Here is a 22,015-nt window from a genome sequence, read left to right as displayed (position 1 = left end):
AGATGTTTCCTGCTGTGAGAAAAGAAAATTCAGGTCAGGTCAATTCTCTTTTTTCTCATCTCATAGATAGTAAATATTCCAAAGACACTTGAATTATAAATCCAACACCTTTTCATTAAAGTGAGAAAAAGGAGTTTGGCTCTGTGGCTCACACCTGTAATCCTAGCACTCTAAGAGGCTGAGGCAGGTGTATTGCTTGAGCTCAGGAGTTGGAGACCAGCCTAAGCAAGAATAAGACCTCGTCTCTACTGAAACTGGAAAAATTAGCTAAGCATTGTGGTGGCTGTAGCCTATAGTCACAGCTACTCAGAAGGCTGACCAGTGGCCTCTAGGTTCAAGCAGGAGGATTGCTTGAACCCGGGAGTTTGAGGTTGCTGTGAGCTTTAACACCATGGCATTCTACCCAGGGCAACTGAATGAGACTCTGTCTCAAAAAAAATAACAAAAAGTGAGAAAAAGGGAGATCAGGAGCTGGAGTCTCTTACTCAAGATCACATAGCCAGTTAATGAGCACCAGATCCAGAATCCAAGTGTTTTGACCTCTGGCGTTAGCACATGTTTTTTACACAGCAGAATCTCTTACTTCCCTGTAGCTTCCCAAGTTGCCACAAATAAAGATGCTCAGGGGAATATCCTATGGGTTTATTCCAAGTCCACAAGGGTTATCTGTTTCTAATAGCTGCGGGTTGTTCCCCAGGCTCTTACCACAAAGGCAGATCAAAAGAAATGTAGACGTTGCCTTGTGAAGCCAGAGCAGGGTGCTGCCGGGAAAGCTGCCCACCTGCTCCTTCCAGCTCGGTGAGGCCCAGAGACAAGCCGATGATCCGCAGGCTGGGCTTCACGGCCTTGTGACCTGAAGGTTCTAGAACTCACAAGGGCCTAATACTTGGTTTCATGCTCTGCTGTTGCTGTCTTAAAATTCTCAATATTTTTGAACAAGAAATCTCACATTTTTATTTTTCTCTGGGCCCCAAAAGTATTTGGCCAGTCCTGAAGTAGTAAATATTTGTGAGAATCCCCTGGGCACTCAGGGAACTCTAGATCAGCTTTGGCATGGGAGGCAATGATACGCTTTTAATAATAAAAATCAGGACTGTAATTTCCTCCAATTTTTCCATAGAGCATCATGTTTGCATTTTATCTAAGAAGAGGGCCCCTTTGCCTTGATATGACAGAAATGGAATGGGCCTGCTCTGAGCCAGCTATGTTCTTCAACAGGTTTTAGGGGAAGATGCTAAGATTTAGATCTCTACGGATCTAATCTGCACTGATTCCTCTCAAGCTCTATTTAAAGGGACTTTGTTCTAATTTTTAAAAATAAACACTATAGTTTTACACATAAGAATAAAGTTACACAAGGCATAGTGGCTCATGCCTGTAAGCCCAGTATTTTAAAAGGCGAAGCAGGAGGAATGCTTGAGGCTAGGAGTTTTAAGACCAGACTGGGCAACACAATGAGATTACATCTTTACAAAAGAAAAAAATAATAATTTAGCCAGACCTGGTGGCCATGCCTGTAGTCCTAGTTACCTGGGAAGCTGAGACATGAGCATTACTTGAGCTCAGGGAGTTGTATGAAATGCCAAATTTCCTTACATACTAAGTTTGATACTTGGTATCTCTGAAATTTCACTTTAACACTTCTTGGGGTTTGTTTTATCCTGAAGGTACTTTATTCTTTCAAACAGCATGTTTTGTCTTGTAATTATATTTTTTAAAAAAATTAGAGCAATTTTTGTGAAACCATGAATAAATCAAAACTTAATGTTATTTTTGAACATGAGCTCCATCATGGCACCAAGGCTACATAGACAGCTTGAAATAGCAACAGAGTGTTCGGGAAAGATGTGGTTAATGAATGCACAGTATGTCAAAGGTTTTGGAAATTCTCTCTTGGTGATTTAATCATGAAAATTAGCCACATTGGGGACCTGAGACCACGGTGGATAATGAGTGGGAAGCTGCAATAGAAGTGAATCCATCTCGAGCTATGGGCGAGCTAGCAGCAAGGTTTGGCATTACCATTCTAACAATGTCGGACCATTTGAAGCAAATCAGCAAGGTAAAGAAGAGTGGGTTCTACATAAAATAAACAAGTGTCAGAAGAGAAATCATCTCTAAGCTTGCCTTTCTTTGCTGTCACAACATAAAGGTGAACCATTTCTACACTGTACTATTACGTGTGGTGAAAAGGGATTCTTTTTGACAATCACAAGCATTGGGCACAATAGTTAGATAACGATGAAGTGCCGAAACTGAGTCCAAAAGTGAATATTCATCAAAAAAAAAAAAAATCTAATGATGCCTGTTTAGTGGTCCAGCGCTGACATGACCTACTACAGCCTCATGAAACCTGGTCAATCGATTATAGCGCCTGTCTACTGCCACTGACTAGATGATATGATGAGGATGCTTATGATTAAGCAGTTGAGATTGGTGAGTGACAGGCCAATCTGCTTGCAAAAGAATACTCTGCCCATGTTGCAGAAATAACAATGCCCAAACTCCAGAAGCTGCATACTTGGATTAATTGTGGTTCTTCTAGTTGGAGATGTAGTAAACAAAAGTTTTGATTTGAAATTGGATGTTTCATATTTAGTGACCTAACATGATTATGCCACTGCACTCCAGCCTAGGTGAGAGAGAGAAAAAGAGAGATCCTGTCTCTAAAATAAAATAAAATAAAGTTAATCCTGCTTTGTTAGAACCTGTGCAGAAGAAAAATAGCCTTATCAGGAGGATGACCGGCATTTTGATCAGCCAACCACCCTGTTTCCCCGAAAATAAGAAATCCTCTGAAAATAAGACCTACTTACAGGAAAGATAAGACGTCCCCTGAAAATAAGACCTAGCGCATCTTTGGGAGCACACCTTAAAATAAGACACTGTCTTATTTTCGGGGAAACAGGGTAGACTAATGGTTTTGTTGGAAAAGTAAGGTGGTAACATAAAAATGTCACAGAAGTACATTCTTAAAAGACAAATAACTTATGCCGGAGGTGGTGGGTTCAAACCTAGCCCCAGCCAAAAAAAAAAAAAAGACAAATAACTTTGGACCCACTTAGCAATCTACCAGCATTTCACTCTGGACATCTGGCAGAGCTCACACCAATACTGGTGAGGACATGGACCACCTTTACACTCGGGTAAAGAGAGTTTTGGCCAAATGACCTGCCCACCACAGAGGGCTCCGTCAAACCATTTGCCTCCTGGGCAGAGAGAAGGGCCAGAGAAGCAGACTGGTAGGAAATGAGCAGCTCACTCTGAATCTTTGCCCTTTGAGTTAATTCTAGTTGACCTACTCGAGCAATGATTGAGGAATTTTTGATTCAGCTTGCCCTGTCTATCCCCTGGTGAGCACCAGCTTGTTATTTTTTAATGAAACCATTTTCACAGCCTGTTGTTTTCGATGTCAGGGATAGAGGAGTGTGAGCTTATATTTTTTATTCTTATCCAATTTTTTTTTATCAGTTCTTACTTGTGATACTTGGGCTGCTGAATTGTCTTTTACCAGAATCTTGCAGCAAATAGTGGGATAACACTAAAAAGGCTAAAAATAACCCAGATAATGACACATGAGAAAAAAATATATGTTTGTGTAGCAAATATCTTTTCATAACAGAAAACAGAATTGTCATGGCATATTGTTTCAACCTCTCTGGTTTATGTCACTGTATGTGGTGGGAGGTACTGGTCTCACCACTGAACTTTTCTCACCCAACTCTTGCAGCCTAGCTCTTGAAATCAATATAAAAGTATTAGTTTATTTTTTTGCTATTAAAATGAACTCTGCTGACTCCAGTCTTCATCTTTCGGCAGTCAAGGTAGGTAATGGTCAATCTTTGTTCTCCCAAGAGGAGTTTTCAAGTTAGAAACATTTTTTTTGTGGTGTAAAGAGTACCTGACTATATAGTTGGCAATTCACACTTTGTGAGATTTAATTACCTTCTTTCAAAAATTGGTTGATTGTCATAGGAAGTGTTTTTGTAAATTACTCATAAAGCTTCCAAAGTGGACAGAAGTCTCAGGTAGAAAGCAGCTGAATACAGAAATCAAGTTTAGCTAACTCTTAAAATAAATGGAGTAGCAATATCCCAGAAAAGAGTAGATTTATTTCACTCTATCAGTATGAGCTTCAGCACATTAGAGACACAGCTAAAGGCAATCCACTAACAACACTCACAATGGATGTGTAGGTAAGATGTCCTTAGCTATAAACACGTACATCTTCATTTGTTTTTCTATTTCTTTTTTTCCTTCTTCTTTTCGTAAGAGACAGGGTCTCACTTTGTCACCCAGGCTAGTGCAATGGCATGATCATAGCTCGCTCCAGCCTCAAACTCCTGGGCTCAAGTAATCCGTCCTCTTCAACCTCCCAAGTAGAGGCATGTGTCATTGTGCCCAGATTTTTTTTTTTTTTTTATGATTTGTAGAAACACAGTCTTGCTGTTACAGCCCAGGCTAATCTAGAACCCCTGGCCTCAAGGGATCCTCCTCCCCCAGCTTCCTGAAGTGCTAGGATTACCTCAAGAAGCTACTGATATTCAATTTCTTTTTTTTAATTTCAGGATATTATAGGGGTACGTATGTTTGGGTTACATGATTTGCTTTTGTACAGTGTGAGTCAAAGTTATCAGCGTGCCCATCCCCCATATAGAACGCATTCTACCCGTTAGGTGTGAATTTTCCCCTCCTCTCTTTCTGCCTCCCACCTGCTGCTTTCCATTGGCTTTTACTGCCATATGCGTACATGGTATTGATCTATTAGTTCTCATTTAATAGCAAGTACATGTGGTGTTTGTTTTCCCATTCTTGTGGAACTTCACGTAGAAAAATTATCTCTAGTTCCCTCCAGGTTATCACAAATGGTATTAGTTCACCACTTTTTATGGCTGAGTAATGCTCCATGATATACATATACTACATTTTATTACTCCACTCATGTATTGATGGGCACTTACATTGATTACACATATTTGCAATTGAGAATTGTGCTGTAATAAACATTTGAGTGCATATGTCTTTTTGATAAAATGACTTTTTTTCCTTTGGGAAATTGCCCAATAGTTGGACTACTGGATCAAATGGTAGGTCTATCTCTGGTTCTTTCGGGTTTCTCCGTATGAGTTTCCGCAGAGCTTGTACTAGTTTGCAGTCTCACCTATAGTGTGTAAGCGTTCCTTTCTCTCATCCACACCAGCATCTGTTTGGGGATTTTTCTGATGAGAGCCATTGTCTCTGGAGTGAGATGATAGCTCATTATGGTATTGATTTGCATTTCCCTGATGATTAGAGACTTTGAGCACTTTTCCTTATGGTTCGTGTTCTTTTGCCCACTTTTTAATGGGGTCATTTGGTTTTTTTCTTGCTGATTTGCTTGACTTCTTTTGAGGTTCTGTTTACCAGCCCTTTATCAGATGTATAGCAGATGTCTTCCCCCATCCATAGATTTTCTATTTACTTCGTTGATTGTATCCTTGGCTGTGCAGAAACATTTTAATTTGATCAGGTCCCATTGATTTATTTTTGTTGTTGCTGTGATTACCCTTAGGGTCTTCTTCACAGATTCTTTGCCAACTTTTTGCAACATTTTCTTCTAGAATTCTTATAGGTTCATGCCTTAGGTTTAATGTCTATTATTCATCATGAATTAATTTTGGGGACTGGTGAGAAGAGTCAATTCTGTTTCAATCTTCTACATGTGGCCATTCAATTTCCCCTGCACCATTTATGGGATAGAGATTCTTTCCCCAGTGTATGCTTTTGTCAGCTTTATCAACGATCAGATGGCTCCATGAGGATGGTTTTGTGTCTGGGTTTCCTGTCCTGGTTCATTGGTCTATGTCTCTGTTCTTGTGCCAAGTCCATGCTGCTTTGGTTACAATAGCCTTGAAGTATAGCTTGAAGTCTGGGAAAGTGATAACTTCTGATTTGTCCTTTTTGCTTAAGGTTGCTTTGGCTATTCGAGCTATTTTTGGTCCCTTCCGAATAAAACTATCACAGAATAGGTTTTCAAAACTGAGTGCCCTTATAACTTTAATCTTGTTTAAATTCAAAACTATTCTCTAGAGTTGACATCTAAAGGAGAGATGTGTTACCGGAATTTCTTATTCAGTAGGTCCTTGGTCTTGGGGATTCAAAGAATGAATCCACAGACCACAGATTAATGACAAGACAGGATTTATTTTACAGAAAAGAATACAGAAAAAGCACCAGAGCCTCTGGCAGAGGGAAAGACTTAGGTCAGAAAATTTTTGCCTGGGTCCTTTACTCAGGGATGTATATGTGGCCTAACAAATGAATGGATACAGTCCCTTCTGCTGGGGTGAGATGAATGAGTGTGTCAGTGAATAGAGACAGTCCTTGCTAGGGGCAAGGTGAATGAGCACATTAATGAATGGATGTTGTTCATTCATGAAATTGTCCAGGACTAGGAAACTTCCAGTAAATTGCCCAGGCCTTGGGTGTGTGAAGTGCTCACAAGGGAGCAGTGCAGCCAGAGGAGGGCTCTCTAGGTCCAAGGGTGGTTCTGGGGTTGGCACCGGCAGCAGCGCAGGCTGTGCCATGGTCTCCCTCAACTAACTAGGGACCCACAGGCTTCCACCGTGCTTGTCCTCTCTGCTGCACTTGGTTCTCCAGCTCTTATCTCCCCTCGTCCACATACCAACACCTCCAGGGTGGACATGCAGAAGGTATGGTAGATCCTACCAGGTGGCTGGCGCTGACCATGCCGGGGTGCACCCACCCTGTGTCAAGATGTATAGTAATATTTCTTTACAAAGAAAAAAAAACCCAGCAGATTGTATAGGAATTAATATTTGTACTCATTCCTTAAAAAAAAAAAAAGGCAAAACAGCAGCTGTGTAATTTTTGGAACAGCTGGCTATAATAAACATCGGGAAAAATGTTCACTTTAGGTTTTAATTTCAAATGAATAAATGATCACAGGAAGAAAATATCAGCATGCTAAATACTCTTCCCATAAAGCTGGTAAAATCAAACTCATGTCCATAATTCAGGGGTAAGGGTGCATAATTAGACCACAGAAATACTGTCCTCATTCAATATTTAGAAGCGGCAAAAGATTAAATATTTGGAAATGTTAATGGTACTGACTGGAACTTTCTAATCAAGTCCAGAGTGCCAATTAGAATTACTCTTATCCAAAAACTACTCCAGGGGAAATTGAGAATATGGTAAACATCTTGCGAGGTTATCACTTGAGCCCACATTGTGTGTGTGTGTGTGTGGGGGGGTGAGTGTATGTTGGGGGGGATGAGTGTGTGTGTGTGTGAGTGGTGTGTGTGTGTGAGTGGTGTGTGTATGTGTGTGTGTGTGTGTGTGTGTATTAGAAGCATCTTAAAGGAAAAGAGCCTTTGGGCTCCCTCCTTGGTATTTTCCCCTTTGATTCCCAGCACTTGTCCATCATTCATTGTGATCACATCTGGGAAAATCCAGATGACTTACATTTATTCAACATTTTGTGTTTTAGCCTTTGACTTTAAAATAGCGACTCCTAATGTATTGGGGGGAATTGCCACTGCAGTCAACAGGCATGGCTGTGGGATTCCTTCTGATCCCACCCCCTCCTGTCTGTCCTGCTCCCACCTGGCGCTTAGCAGGGAGAGCAGACACATGGTGGACGAGCAGTAGGATAAATCTAAGCCCTGGCATACTGTCTTTCCCCCAGGGTAGCAATCCCTCCTGTTTCTTTTCTCTTTTGTTTCCAGGTTAAAGGTGCATTTGTGGACATCTAACACCACCACAGTGATCTGAAGGAATTTCCCTGGGGGAGGGGGAGATGTATATATCTTCTTTAAATTCTCCTGGGGGAGTTTTACTTTTTTAGATAGTCACAGGGACATCAATGTGACATAAGTTGTTCGAGGCTAATAATATGTGTTTACTGAACTTGTTTATAAAATATCTGATAAATTAAAATTCCCTTATTTTCTGTCTTGAGATGCTTTTAAGCACTTTGCTGTGATAAAATTTCTATTGGAAAATATTAGAGAAGATATTTCAGTAATTCAAATTCTCTTAAAAAGTGTTCTTCCAAGTACTTACATTATAACAAAAAATTGTATCATTTAAAAAGTAATTAATGGCTAATTATTTAACTGGAATGCTTTCTCTGAGCCTAAGAATGTTATCAGTTATATAATTATTTTTTACTGCCTCTAGAAGATGCTAGAAATAACTATATAATTAATTACTCAATAATAAACCAGATTTCTCAGGAGAAAAAAGGGCTACCTTAATTTTTGAAACTATATTAGTTCTTCTAGCCTTCAAAGTACATTTTTGTAAAAAAAAAAATACTCATTTATTTCTCATCCTACATCAAATGAATTATTATGAGTACTTCTTTAAATAAAAGTACATTTTTTCTTCTTTTGTATATGTAACTTTTTATTTTTATTTTTACTTAGTATGGGTACACCAATTGCATTCTTTCAGTTATTTGGAAGTACCTTATTGTCGCTTGTAGTCACTTTGTTATTCTATCAAATATTGTTCATTCTACCTATCTAACTGTGTTTCTGCACCCATTAACCATCCCCACTTTGTCCTCCACATCCGTGCTACCCTTCCCAGACCCCGGTAACCATCATTCTACTCTCTGTCTCCGTGAGATCAATAGCTTTTACTATTTAGCTCCCCCATGAGTGAGAACCTGTGAGATTTGTGTTTCTGTGCTTGCTTATTTCACTTAACATGGTGTCCTCCAGTCTGTCCACATTGTTGTAAATGGTCAGATTTGACTCTTTTCGTGGCTATATAATATTCTATTGTGTATACATATCACAATTTCTTTGTCCATTTTTCCACTGATGGACACTTCGGTTGATTCCAAATCTCGGCTATTGTGAGTAAGGCTGCAGTAAACACGGGAGTGCAGATAATCTTTTCAAAACACCAAATTGCCCTCCTTTGGATATAGACCCAGGAGGGGCGTTGTTGGGTCATAAGGCAGGTCTATTTTCAGTGCTTAAAGAAACCCTCCTACTGTTCTTCATCATGGTTGCACTAAATTACATTCCCCCCAGTGGTGTGGGAGGGTTCTCCTTCCTTCACACCCTCACTGGTCTTCCTTATGGCCTTTTTGATAAAAGCCGTTTTAGCTGAATGAGATGATCCCTTGTTGTTTGGATCTGCATTTCTCTGGTGACTAATGATGTGAGCATTTCTTCATATACCTGCAGGACATTTGTATGTCTTCTTTTGAGAAATGTCTTTTCAGATCCTTTGCCCACTTTTTTAAACTGGATTATTTGATTTTTTTTTCTAGTGAGTTGTTGGAGCTTCTTACTTTTTCTATATGGTGTCCAAAAGGTTGCCCTAAAAGTCACTATACATAGGGAAAATAGGAAATTGTAACTAAATATGCCTTTATGTATAAATTATGTATTATAGAATTTTACAAGTAGGTAGTCAACATGTAGAGAATATTTTTTAAATATTTTGTAAAAACATGTAATGCATATTTTTAAAGTAAAGGTGCACTTAACTATAATTTCCCATTTTCCCTATGTATTATGAGTTTATGGGTGACCTTTGGGACACCCAGTAGTTATTAATCCTTTGTCAGATGGGAAATTATTTTCTTCTTCACTTTGTTTATTATTTCCTTTGTTGTTCAGACGCTTTTAAGCCTGATGTGACCCTATTGGTCCAATTTCACTTTGGTTGCCCGTACTTTGGAATATTACTCAAAAAGTCCTTTCTAAGGTAATGCCTTGAAGTGTTTCCCCAATATTTTCTTTTAGTTGTTTCCTACCTTTTTTTTCTCATGAAAAGAACAAGACTTACTTCATAATTGGATAGTTGAAAAAGTTAAAGGATTTGTTATCATTAAAATAATTATGACACTGTCTACCAAATAATATTTATCTATATTTAATTGACAAGTAAATAATGAGTTATAAGAGTTTGTATATCAAATAAGTGGTTTTGACATGGAAGAAAGTAAAGACTGTGAGATATAGTAGAGAGAAAGAAATGATGGATATCTGATTGTCTAGCCCATCTTAATGATTTAATACATGAAAATAGTTCGGCATAATTTCTGCAATTGTCAGAAAATGACAATCAGTATAATATACTGGAAAATAATTTAGATTAGTTGTAGTCTCAAGCTTCCTGGTTTCTAAAAAATTATGTTAATTTGGAGGACAATTAGCCTCTTTGAGTCTCAGATCTGGTCTTAGTAAAAGGAGGTTAAGAAACTGTCACAGGCTGTTGTGAATTAAATATGTAAAAGTGCTATGAAAAATGTAAAGCATTATGTAAGGCGTAGCTTCTTTGAGTTCATTTAGATCATGACCTTTTAGCACTAGAATATGCTTTCATGAGTCCAGGATGGTACTGATGATTACAGGATTTGACCTTGATTCAGACCTCTGGACACGTGTTATTGTTTTTAACTGTGTGTTTATATTTGTGTGTGGCTGTGGATGTATGTATGTTATATTAAATCTTTAGAAAGTAGTCCGAAGGATAGAACATCATTGGGAATATTAAGAATCATGGGATTGTAGCGTTTTATCTTTCGGAGAAGGAGAAGAAACCACAAGTGGGAATAAAGTAGAGACTGTGGCCCACCCCCTGCTGAGAAGTTCTAGGGTGTGAGCCTTCTTTTGAACATGGTAGAAATGTACGTTGAGTAAGTTGTCTGGCTAGTTTTAAACTAAGCATTTTAGCAAATCCTGGCTTTAACCCACCAGAAGTGCCTGAGGCAACAGACTGAGTTAGACACCCTGGGTAGAGTCTCTCAATTTTATTTAAAGTGATGGATCGTTCCTTGAGTCAGCTTCATAATAATGAATCATTTTCTTACTATAACAACTGGAATGGAGATGATGATTAGGAAATAATGTTGCCACGTCTATACCTTTTGGGCACCCCATTAAACTCTTCTCAAGACTACCAATGAATTTGCAATCTTACCTTCTAGAGCAGTACTGTCTAAGAAACTATAATAGGCACTACATATATAAGTTTCAGTTTTCTAGTTGTCACACTAAAAAAGTTTTAAAAGCAGCTAAAATTAATCTTAATAACATTATGTTAATTCAGCATATCTAAAATATCATTTCAGCATGTAATCAAAATTTAAAAACTATTAATAACGTATTTTATATTCCCTTTTTTAATACTGAGTCTTTGAAATCTAGTATATATTTTATATTCATGGCACATCTCAATTCAGATGCTAAATTTTCATCTGAAATACATGATCTGTATTTGATTTCATAAGATTTGCATTTGAAAAAGTATATTTCCATACCCAAGTTGTTCCAAAGATATTTAAAATCATTTCATAACTGCATTGAATATTAGTCATTAATTTAAAATTTAAATCAATTACTATAAATTAAAATTAAAAATTCAGTTTGTCAGTTATATTAGCCACATTTCTTTTTTTCTGGGGGTGGGGGGGATTGAGAGAGAGTCTCTCTGGGTGCCCTGGATAGAAAGCCATGGCGTCATAGCTCACAGCAATCTCAAACTCTTGGGATTGAGCCATCCTCCTGCCTGAGCCTCCCGAGTGTGGGGAGGGACTGCAGGTGTGTGCCACAACACTCAGTGGGTTTTTCTATGTTTAGTACAACAGGGTCTCACTCTTGTTCAGCCTGGTCTCAAACTCCTGAGCTCAAGCAATCTACCTGCCCCAGCCTCCCAGAGTGCTAGGATTATAAGCATCAGCCACGGCTCCTGGCCTATTAACCACATTTCAGGGGCTCAATAGCCACATGTAGCTGTGGCTACATAGAGAAGAGCACAGTTGCTGAAGATGTACAGTTCTCTCATTTCAGCATATCCCTATTTTTATGTAGGTGGAAAAGACACTAAAACCCATCCTTCTACCCATTTTATCTAATTTCATTGACTAGTGCTTTATTTTGTAATGGAAACTTTTTTTACATATCTTCTGTAGTAAATACTCAGATTCTTTTATAATGGATAGTAAAATATACAGTATTGGAACTGATGGGAAGATAAGCCTGGAGAAAGTGCCTGAACTGTGATTGTTAGTGTGGAATTGACCAGATTTCCTTCCCAATAGCTTTGAATATTCTGTAGGTTTATATAACCATGTGCCCTGCTTTATAAATACTTGAGCGTAACTTGCTTTGTTTCACTCCATTGCTCTAGTATGATTAAAGACAAGTGTTTTAGAATAACAACAGGTCTTTCAAATTGCCAACTGGGAGGTACGTGAAATAGGCTTAGGACAGCTTTTTTACATCATTTCCTGTACCTGGCAAAGAATTTTAGAGAAATTATGTTCAATGGCACAATGGAATCTTAGCTGGCAGATTCTAGAAAACACTTCTCTATGTAATGTCTAGCTTTATTATTAATTGCCATTACTTAAAAAAAAAAAAAAAGACAAAAGCTAGTGCTCTGGGGCCATATAACAAAGCAATTGAAAGGATGGCTCTGGCTACGTTTGTGTCATGAAGCCACCATTTATAAATTATATGAATTTGTCCAAAGTCTCCTCATTCCGGGATGGAGATAAGAATAGGACCTACTTAATAGGGTTGTTGGAGAATTAAATAAAAATGTGGCTTTGGCCCTATGCCTAGCACAGGGTGAGTACTCAGAATATGAATTATTACTTTACAAGACTGCTGGAACTATAGGCATCATCCCACTTCTACCCCATCTCCTAAAGTACAGGCAGTGCATGAGCGTTGTGATGGAAATGCAAAGAGCATACATCCTGAAGAGCAAAGCATCCAGAACTCAACTCCAGTTTGTTTGTTATTGCTGTTTTTAATTAGCATACAAGATTTTTTTTATTAAATCATAGCTGTGCACATTAATGCGATCATGGGGCACCATACACTGGTCTTATAGACCATTTGACACATTTTCATCACACTGGTTAACATAGCCTTCCTGGCATTTTCTTAGGTATTGTGTTAAGACATTTACATTCTACATTTACTAAGTTTCACATATACCCTTGTAAGATGCACTGGTGGGCGGAGAGAGGGTGATTGGTGGGATTATACAAGATGTTTTTGTCAAAAAGTAAAAGGAGGCTGGGCATGCGGGCTCAAGCCTGTAATCCTAGCAGTGCTCTGGGAGGCAGATGGATTGCTTGAGCTCAGGAGTTTGAGACCAGCCTGAGAAAGAGAAAACCCCCAGCTCTTCTAAAACTAGAAAAGCTAGTTGGGTGTCGTGGTGGGCACCTATAGTCCCAGCTACTCAGAAGGCTGTGGAAGGAGAGTGGCTTGAGCCCAGGAGTTTGAGGTCTCTGAGCTAAGAGAAGAGGGTACTCTATCCTAGGCAACAGAGTGAGACTGTCTCAAAAAAAAAAGAAAAGAAAAGAAAAGCAGAAGGAATTGTTCATCAGTTTAACTATGTGACTTTTGATTTTTCTACATGTTTCAAGATGACTAGTTGTATATTTCTTGTGAAACAATAATTTATAAACAAATTCTCTAAAACCATTCTATGAATAATAGATCAGACTTTTAATCAGGTCTGGTTTTATGTTCAGAAAATTATAGCAAAGATAAACATCATGAAGTACACTTAACAGTTTTATGCACTGCCAGATTGGTAAATTACTGTACTTTTTTGCTATCTTATTATTGTTGTTGTTGTTTGTTTTTAATTTACATCATCCTTCATATTCCTGGACTTGTATTTCTCAGAGACCTTTTCTATATTATTTTTATTAATGTGGCATGTTTCGTGTTTATAATGTTTGCATAAAAATAGATCATCTCTGGAAGGTAGTGTTCAATGTTAAAGAAAATGTGCTTACTCATTGAATATGAAAAATATCCCCTGGAACAAATGTAGGACTATCCATCTCTTGAACAGAAAGAGTTCTTACAGGTTTCACTTATCTGCCTAACTGCCTTGAAAACATACCTTGGAAATCATTCCCATACTTTTGCAGAGTATTCAATCATTTAGACAGTTTCCACTGAATGGCAAATTCCTTAAAATAATCAGGTTATTACAAGTAAAAATATTTAGGAAAGGGATCTCTGCCAGCTAACATAAAAACTTATACTGAACTGGCATTTGAGATGTGTTATCACGGTCAACTAAATCTTGCTCTGCTCTTTGACAGCGTTGGTTATAGAGGTTCATATACAGCAATGACAAAAACATAGGGTTTTAGCATGAATGAGGCCTTATTTTTCAACCTCTAATATTGAGTTATTAGCTCTGTATGTGGATGGAATTTAAGAGCCCTTGTTATTACATTGTAAAATGGGACAAGGGCAGAAAGTGGCACACAGTTGGAAATGTCAGGTATTTAATTTTTTTTTTTTTTTTTGTAGAGACAGAGTCTCACTTTATGGCCCTTGGTAGAGTGCCGTGGCCTCACACAGCTCACAGCAACCTCCAACTCCTGGGCTTAAGCGATTCTCTTGCCTCAGCCTCCAGAGTAGCTGGAACTACAGGCGCCCGCCACAACGCCCGGCTATTTTTTTGGTTGCAGTTTGGCCGGGAAGGTTTGAAACCGCCACCCTCGGTATATGGGGCCGGCGCCTTACCGACTGAGCCACAGGCGCCACCCTAGGTATTTAATTTTGAGATATGGCGTTTTATTCTTAAAGATATTGAATTCAAACAAATAGGGCACCATGCATGAAAGCATTTTTAAAATATTGTTTCTTTAAGAGTAGAATGTGTGTTTTTCTCTCATTTTTAAAATTTCACATTTTATTCATGTGCAGAGTCAAGAATAGTATCTCTAGAAGATCAGAGTTTAGATTCATTTGAACATTGCATGTAATGTCCAAGCCTTGGCATCTTATCTAGTTTTCTTATATTATATAACCCATATGAATGCCCATTAAAGTTCACCAAAAATCCTCCTAGAGAAAAAGTCTCACCTTTACCATATTAAATTAGCATACAAGGAGCACAAGACAAGAGCTTTTTTTGGTGGGAAGTGAGAAAATAACTCCAACGTTCACAGCTGTGGTGTCTACTGGTTATCAACATTCTTGCCCCCAGGGGAGACTAGCAAATCACTGGCTCCTGCAGAACTTTGTTTGAGTTGGTTAGGGCGAACATCACAGGGAAGGAGAGATCATCTTCTTCTCAAAGTATTAAGCAAGCATTAGATAGTGAAGATCAGAGGGCTTCAGGTAGAGACAGTGCTCCGATCAAAGCCATTCATGTCCAAACTTTGCAACTGTGCTAAGAGTGCTCAGAAGGAAGAAATCCTTGAGTAGATCAAAAGATCAGTGTAGCAGTAAAGGAGGAGATAATATTGGGGGGGGGGGGGGAATCAAACAAACAGAGAAGCAAATGCTCACCCAACAAATATTTAGAAAGTGTACACTTAACAATTCATGTCAAAGAGGTCAGTTAGAAATCTGTAGTAATAATACAGGAGGGAGCTAGGAGAGAATGAAGAAAAATGGTGGGAGAAACATTAGAAAAACACAGGTGGACACATTGCAGGTTCTAATGGTTGATGAGAACTGGACCAAGTCAAGTTCAGAAGGGGGACCCGCAGTGCCATTAACGGACACTTTGGGTTGAGAGGATATTAGGACCTATTGTTTGGAGAGAACTGAAGCTTTTTGATATTTCAACCTTGTATAAAACTGACTCAGCCCCTGAGGAACTTCTAGGTTTTAGTTTATGCAACCATCAGTTTTCATGCTATAAAACAGAGCTTTATTTTTCTTTGGTCATCACTAAACTATAGCCAAGGAGAGGAATCCTAGACATAGTAGAACTCAAAAAAAAAAAAAAAACATTAAATAAAATACAAGACTGGGGAAGTGTATTTGTTAAACAGTGTAATATGTTCTAGAGGTTCCAGGAGGACATTTAGAGTTATTAGAAGTGTGGTCGTGGGACCTTCTGCCACTGACAAATCCTGGAGAGACAGTTTGGGTAGCCGTCAGCAAAAGTAGTAATTTTGTTGTAAAAATGGAAGGATTTGTGAGGGTCCTGTCATGGAAGTTTCTAAACACTTTTTTGTTTCCTCTTTCTAATGTAAGAACTATCTACTTGATAGCAATGAACCCTTCTGACACTTTTAATTGTAAAATCTTGGAATAATTCACTGTGCTATTAAAATTCCTCTTTCTACTTGCTTAGTTCCATGAAGCATCCTTAAAAACCATTTGGCTTTAGTTTTTACTTGTTTAGTGATAAAAAAAGGAATTTGAAGGAAAATATAAATTTTTTACAAGAACACAATGGAATTGAGCAGTATAATAACTCCACTTTGTTCCGCATTTCTGCAAGTAGTAATCTACCATTTTATATAGGTTATGAGCAACCTAGCACATCTACACAATAGGAAAAAAGTCATAAACAGCACAGTTGTGTTCTCAGAGCGTGTTTGAAATAAAATCAAGTCTATAAGCATGAAATTTTTTCCCCCTTTATTACAAGTCTGAAAAGAACAGTAAATGGATTCTGTAAACTGGAAACCCATCATTGTTCCAAAGGTTAAGGACCTTTGACCATTTCACCTCACTCTGGAAGATCCCTCACTGCCACTTCCACATCAGCCCCAGACTTCCCCCTGGGCACAAATGCCAGGTGAAGGAATTAATCCTCCATCTAATGTATTGGTAGCATAGTCAGCCAAGGTAGACACTTCATTCTTTTATTTATTTTTTTAAGATTAATATGAGGGTACTCATATTTTTAAGATTAATATTAGGTGACGTTCTTTGTGTTTGTTAGGTGAAATCCGAGTTGAAGTTGTGCCCTTCACCTGGGGAGGGCCATAATACCCTTACCTCGTGCCCGTTGGATGAGAGCGCACAGGTCCCCTCCCTCCTTCTCTTTCCTTTCTTCTTCCTCCCCTTACCCCCAACTTGAGTTTAATTGTGTTTTTCTCTTGTCAGACACTTCATTCTTACCTTGGCCCTCCGCTCCAGTACCCATATCCAGTGAGAGATGGAATCTCAATTCAGATCTTTAAGGCTCTTGCTCATCTTCCTTAAAGCACCCTCTGGGCAGAGGCCCTCACGGTCAGTCTCAGCAGCTTTGCAGTGTTCTTGCACCTACTTCTTGCCCCCTTTTCTGTCTTCTACCTCTCCCAATCCCTCCTCTACGTGGCCGCCAGTGTAATCATTTTGAAATTGAAATCTACCCATGTCATTTTCCCCTGAAATATTCTTTAGTGGCTTCCTGCCAGCTGTCGTTCACGTTTTTGATTGGATTTGTGGGTTGGTGGCTTACTGGCTCTCCAGCCTTTATCTCCACGTGTGCCCCTGCAGCCTGCAGTCAGCATCCACCAGGCTTCCTGTGGGTCATCACCCACGCCTGCTCTGCTTGTCTTCCCACACCCCCGGAAGGTGGCCAGTGTCCACGGTGCTCTTTATGCACATGCCCACCTCTCCAGGTGGGCTTTGAAGATTCTGTGAAAACTTATCTCCTCTGACCTCTTCCCTTGCAGGCCCAGTCTGGGCCCTTTGCTTCACACTTGTACCTGTTACTCCTGTGCTTGTAGATCACTTTTCAACCACCTTTCCTAACTGTGAGCTCTCTATGGACAGACACTATCCATAAGCACTTTGTATTATGTTTGCAAGACCAGATGCAGAGCCTAGCCCATAATAGTCCTTCAATAAATGTTTCTCACATGAAGTGGTGTTAAGAGAGTAGGATAGATGGGCTTCAAGCTGGAACAACATTCAGCTCAATTCTTAACAGTACCAGAGGTTAGCTTTCATATGAATCTCATTTAAATGTATTTATCATATATGATACATATTATATACATATGTGGGATATACAGTTAGTTATATTTCTATCCAATGAAACATTTAGGTTTGGAACATACCGTCCTAGTTATTACTTTCCCTTACGGTCTATCATTTTTTTGAATGCTCAACTACTAATTTAGTAAATGCTCTTTATGATGTAAATTAGTTAGTCCTCTTGTTTAAATGAAACAGACAAGTTTGAGTAACCTGATATAAAGAGGAAATCAGGGAGTCTTATTGAGAATTAAGATGGAAATAGGGCGGCGCCTGTGGCTCAGTGAGTAGGGCACCGGCCCCATATGCCAAGGGTGGCGGGTTCAAACCCAGCCCCGGCCAAACTGCAACAAAAAAATAACCGGGCGTTGTGGCGGACGCCTGTAGTCCCAGCTGCTCGGGAGGCTGAGGCAAGAGAATCGCGTAAGCCCAAAAGTTAGAGGTTACTGTGAGCCGTGTGACGCCACGAGGGCGGTACAGCGAGACTCTGTCTCTACAAAAAAAAAAAAAAAAAAAGATGGAAATGTTACATCTACACTCATTTATTTGCCAGTGTAATGAGCATGTCCGTGCCTCCACATATTAAAAATAGGGAAGTTGCATCTGGATATCCAGATGAAGTAGAAAGATTTTTAAGTATTTCTTCTTTTTCTGTTGTCTGTAAGATTTGGCATGATCTGTTTTTTGAAATTATCTTTTATTTTTAAGTATTAGTTCTCTGTTTTTTGAGACTTTGGAAAAAAAAAAGAAGAAAAGTTAACTGATGACTCCGTACTGAACCTCAGAATCAAAGCATTCTGTAATAGACATACTCTGATTTGACAATGTGAATGTTACTTTTTTGCATTATCATTATTATTATTGCTCAATATTTCATTGCAGCAACCGTCTGATTTCTTTTCTGAATGTATTTATCTTCGTTCATTCTTTACAAGGTTTTTGTTTCTAGTCCTTATTTTAAACATTGTTATTGTTATTAAATTTTAAGCCTTATTAATTTCGTGAAGGCAAAAAGGGGGGGAGTCAGTTTTGTATAATAAAATGTAACAAGTTCATTTTGATTTTTTCTAGTAAAAAAAATTCTCATAAGAATTTAAAGACTGTGTGTATTTAACTTTTTAAAAGTAACACTTTTAATTAAAGATGTTTAATTAAATATATTTAAATATTATAGAAATCATAATGTATAATACTTTTAAAGGCATCAGATTGATAAAGGTGAAAAGTAAGGAAGAAAATGTTTACTTTCTCATGATAAAATTACAAAATGTGGTGTGGCCCATCTTGAGTAATTTTACTTGATGCACATTACAAACTTATCTAATAAACATTACTATACAATGTTAAAAACATAAAAATGGAGAAGTTTATGTTAAAGCTAGTTGTCACGCTTCAGTTAAGGTAGCAAATATCGATGTCAATAATATCTCACATGCAATATTACGACTGATGTTTGGTCCTGTCTTAAAAGTGAGGATTAAATTAAAATCTAGTGCTCAACTCCCTCATATTGAATAGGAGTAAACAGCCTGGTGTTTTCCTTTCACAGATATATCCTTGGTATGCTGTGGTTGGGTATTTATATATTGAAGCAATTAGAAAAAGATAAACAGATTCATCACTATGTTGTATTGAATCAGTTAAGTGATAATTGAGCCTTGACATATGAAAACAGAAATCTTGAGAATAGCTGTGATGGGAATAGTTTTCAAAGAAAGAGAAAACATTAAATCACTAGAAAAGATTTGCTTTTAACATCTCACTATTTTTTATGTGTTTAACAATGACAGTAAATAAAACCCACGCACAGATAGTTTGGAGTACTTATTCATTTATAACTATTTATCAGTTTGGAAAAGAGGCTGGTTTTAAAGGAATAAATATACAAATAAATAAATAAATAGTGTGTGATATACACACATTCCTCAGATAATTTATGTGCACTTTATTGAAAATGGAAAGCTGTAAGAAAATGATAACGATTTAGTTCCTTTTTCTCTTCTGCTGCTTTTTGTTATTTTCATGCTTATTCAGTTTTGATACTGCTTTGAGCCTCGGCAGCATTGCTTGCTGTTTGTTCTAAGGATGCTTCCTTTCCAGAGCCTCTGTTTCCATAGCCCACTAACAGTGGAGGAAATGGAAATTGAGGGAAGGAACAGTAGGAACTTTTGTGTCTCTGCAGTAAGTTATCCAGATTTTGATAGCCCCAAAGCTAACATAGCCCCCAAAACCGATGGCCCAGTGCTGCGGTAAATTGTTTCTTAGCAGGAAATCTGGAGCCGCAGTGTAATTCGGACAATGGAGTGTTTGACAGCTAACCCATCAAAAGCAGTACACCCTGCGGAAGTCGCTCACTCCTGGCTTTATGTTTAGCCAAGCCTTGATAAAGCAGTGGCTAAGTAAGAGAATCCATTTAGCATCAAGTGATAGCAAGGCTATTTATTCCACTGCCCTGGGCAGAAAGCAGATGACTCCACCTGAGGACTCCATACTGTGTCCTTAGCCAACAAAAGGGATGGGTGAGCTGTGCCCCCTCATTCCCTTTTCAGTGCCAGTTTGTTCATACATCAATAGGCATGATTAAAAGCAAAGCTATTATCTGTTCCCAAAAGATTTATTCATGCAAGAGTGACACAAGATAGTTCTAAGTTGTCACTCATGGAGGCTACTAAAAGGAATCAAAATATGCAAAATAATGTTCATCGTTTCAAAGAAAATAAAATATTTGGTGAATATGTAGATGATGTTTTCATGTGGAAGTTTGCCTAATATCGTGGGGTCAGAATGCGCTGAAGCATTTAAAGGCAATAAAGAAACTTGCATTTCCTAAACTGGCCAAGAACATCCATGAATGTGAATTTTAAGTTCTTTTTATTTTTCATTCTAAGCAAAGTACACAGAATTGTTCCACTTTCCCTACAGTGATGTCAATGGGACAATAAGGAAGGACCAGTGAAAGAGATTTTTAACCCTTGATGATGAGTAATCACCCTTGTGATTCTTTTACCCGTTCATTTCTGCCTGAAAAACGATTTCAGGTTGAAGATCCTCACTTCGCTCCCCAACTTGGTGTGAGAAAAGGCCAGAGACATTCCTGACAGTGGAGACAGCAAAACTGTGACAGAAAAATGCCAGTGGTGCTATAAATTCAAGCACACCCTCCTATCAGCTAGGCAGAATAACCAAGAAAAGGGATTTGCTATAGCAGGTGCACCTAACGAGACCGGTGTTGGCACGCTGTCACAAGTGGAACCAAGCACCTGTGCTTAAGAGTAAGAAGCCAAAGGAAAGTAGCATTAAAAAATGTTTCAGAGACCAGCATGGCAAGGGACTACAAGCTTGAAATGATAGGACACTATCAGCACTCAGGGAAGTGAGGCAAGTCAGATTAATACATACTGCTACAGATGTAAAACCTTCTGTCACTTGGAAAGGCCATCCAAGAGTGGACAACAAAACAAAGGCAAGAAAAAAATAGTATTAGGGAACTGTGAGAAGAAGTTAAGAAAAAAAGTTACTTTTCTTGTTACGGACCGCCCTGTCGGTGGCCTTCAGTCCGAGGGAGTGCAGGGAGAAGGAACGAGGAAAGTTGAGAGGTCGGCGCAGGAAAAATGACAGACTGCCACACAGCATGTGATGAAGGAAGCAGCTGTGAATTTATTGGGTACACATGTTGGTATTTATACATTTTTACAGAGCTTACATAATGCAATCTTTTTGCTTACGTGTGTGGGTTATCTTTGCGTTTACAAGTGTGATTTATTATGCATTGTTATGTTTTAACGTTCCGCTTCCGGAGGGTGGCGGTTATTAGTTAACTCTGCCCGCTTTCTCCTATCTCAGTTTCTTATTATCTTTTTAGAACAGCTTGACATCTTCTTTATGTTAATGCTTGACTAATTCTACATTTACTATTTGATTTTATTGTTATTGATAATTATAATTTTGATTTAGAGTAAATTCCTTGACAAGTATTATTTTTCCTATTGATTTTTATTATGCGTGACAATTGGTGAAACAAGATGTTCTGAATAGGACTTTATGGTGGGTGGATGTGTTTTAGTGACTTTGTAACTTATGTAGATAATTTGTATTTCATGTCCTTGGGCTTATCGTCTTAGCTCACTGGTGGGAAAACATCTTTATGTGTTCATTGTTGGTGCCACTGAGTTTAGCAGCTCACAAGGCTGTGCTCTATCTGGATTAGTAGTGCATTGTGCTCATTCTTAGGAAAGTACATATTGACAATTTATTAGAACAAACAGACTTCTGGTACAGGATGACAAACACATGAG

At 38.4% G+C, this 22,015-nt stretch overlaps 1 protein-coding gene across 1 annotated transcript in view; it reads left to right on the top strand.

Annotated features, from left to right (window-relative positions):
• Positions 1–22,015, top strand: part of UNC5C (unc-5 netrin receptor C) — a 398,375-nt gene that overhangs the window by 161,256 nt on the left and 215,104 nt on the right. The gene's annotated exons all lie outside the window — the stretch shown is intronic.

The sequence above is a fragment of the Nycticebus coucang genome, chromosome 1 (assembly GCF_027406575.1).
Source record: "Nycticebus coucang isolate mNycCou1 chromosome 1, mNycCou1.pri, whole genome shotgun sequence".
NCBI classification, from domain to species: domain Eukaryota; kingdom Metazoa; phylum Chordata; class Mammalia; order Primates; family Lorisidae; genus Nycticebus; species Nycticebus coucang.
This window is presented reverse-complemented; position numbering and strand designations above follow the sequence as displayed.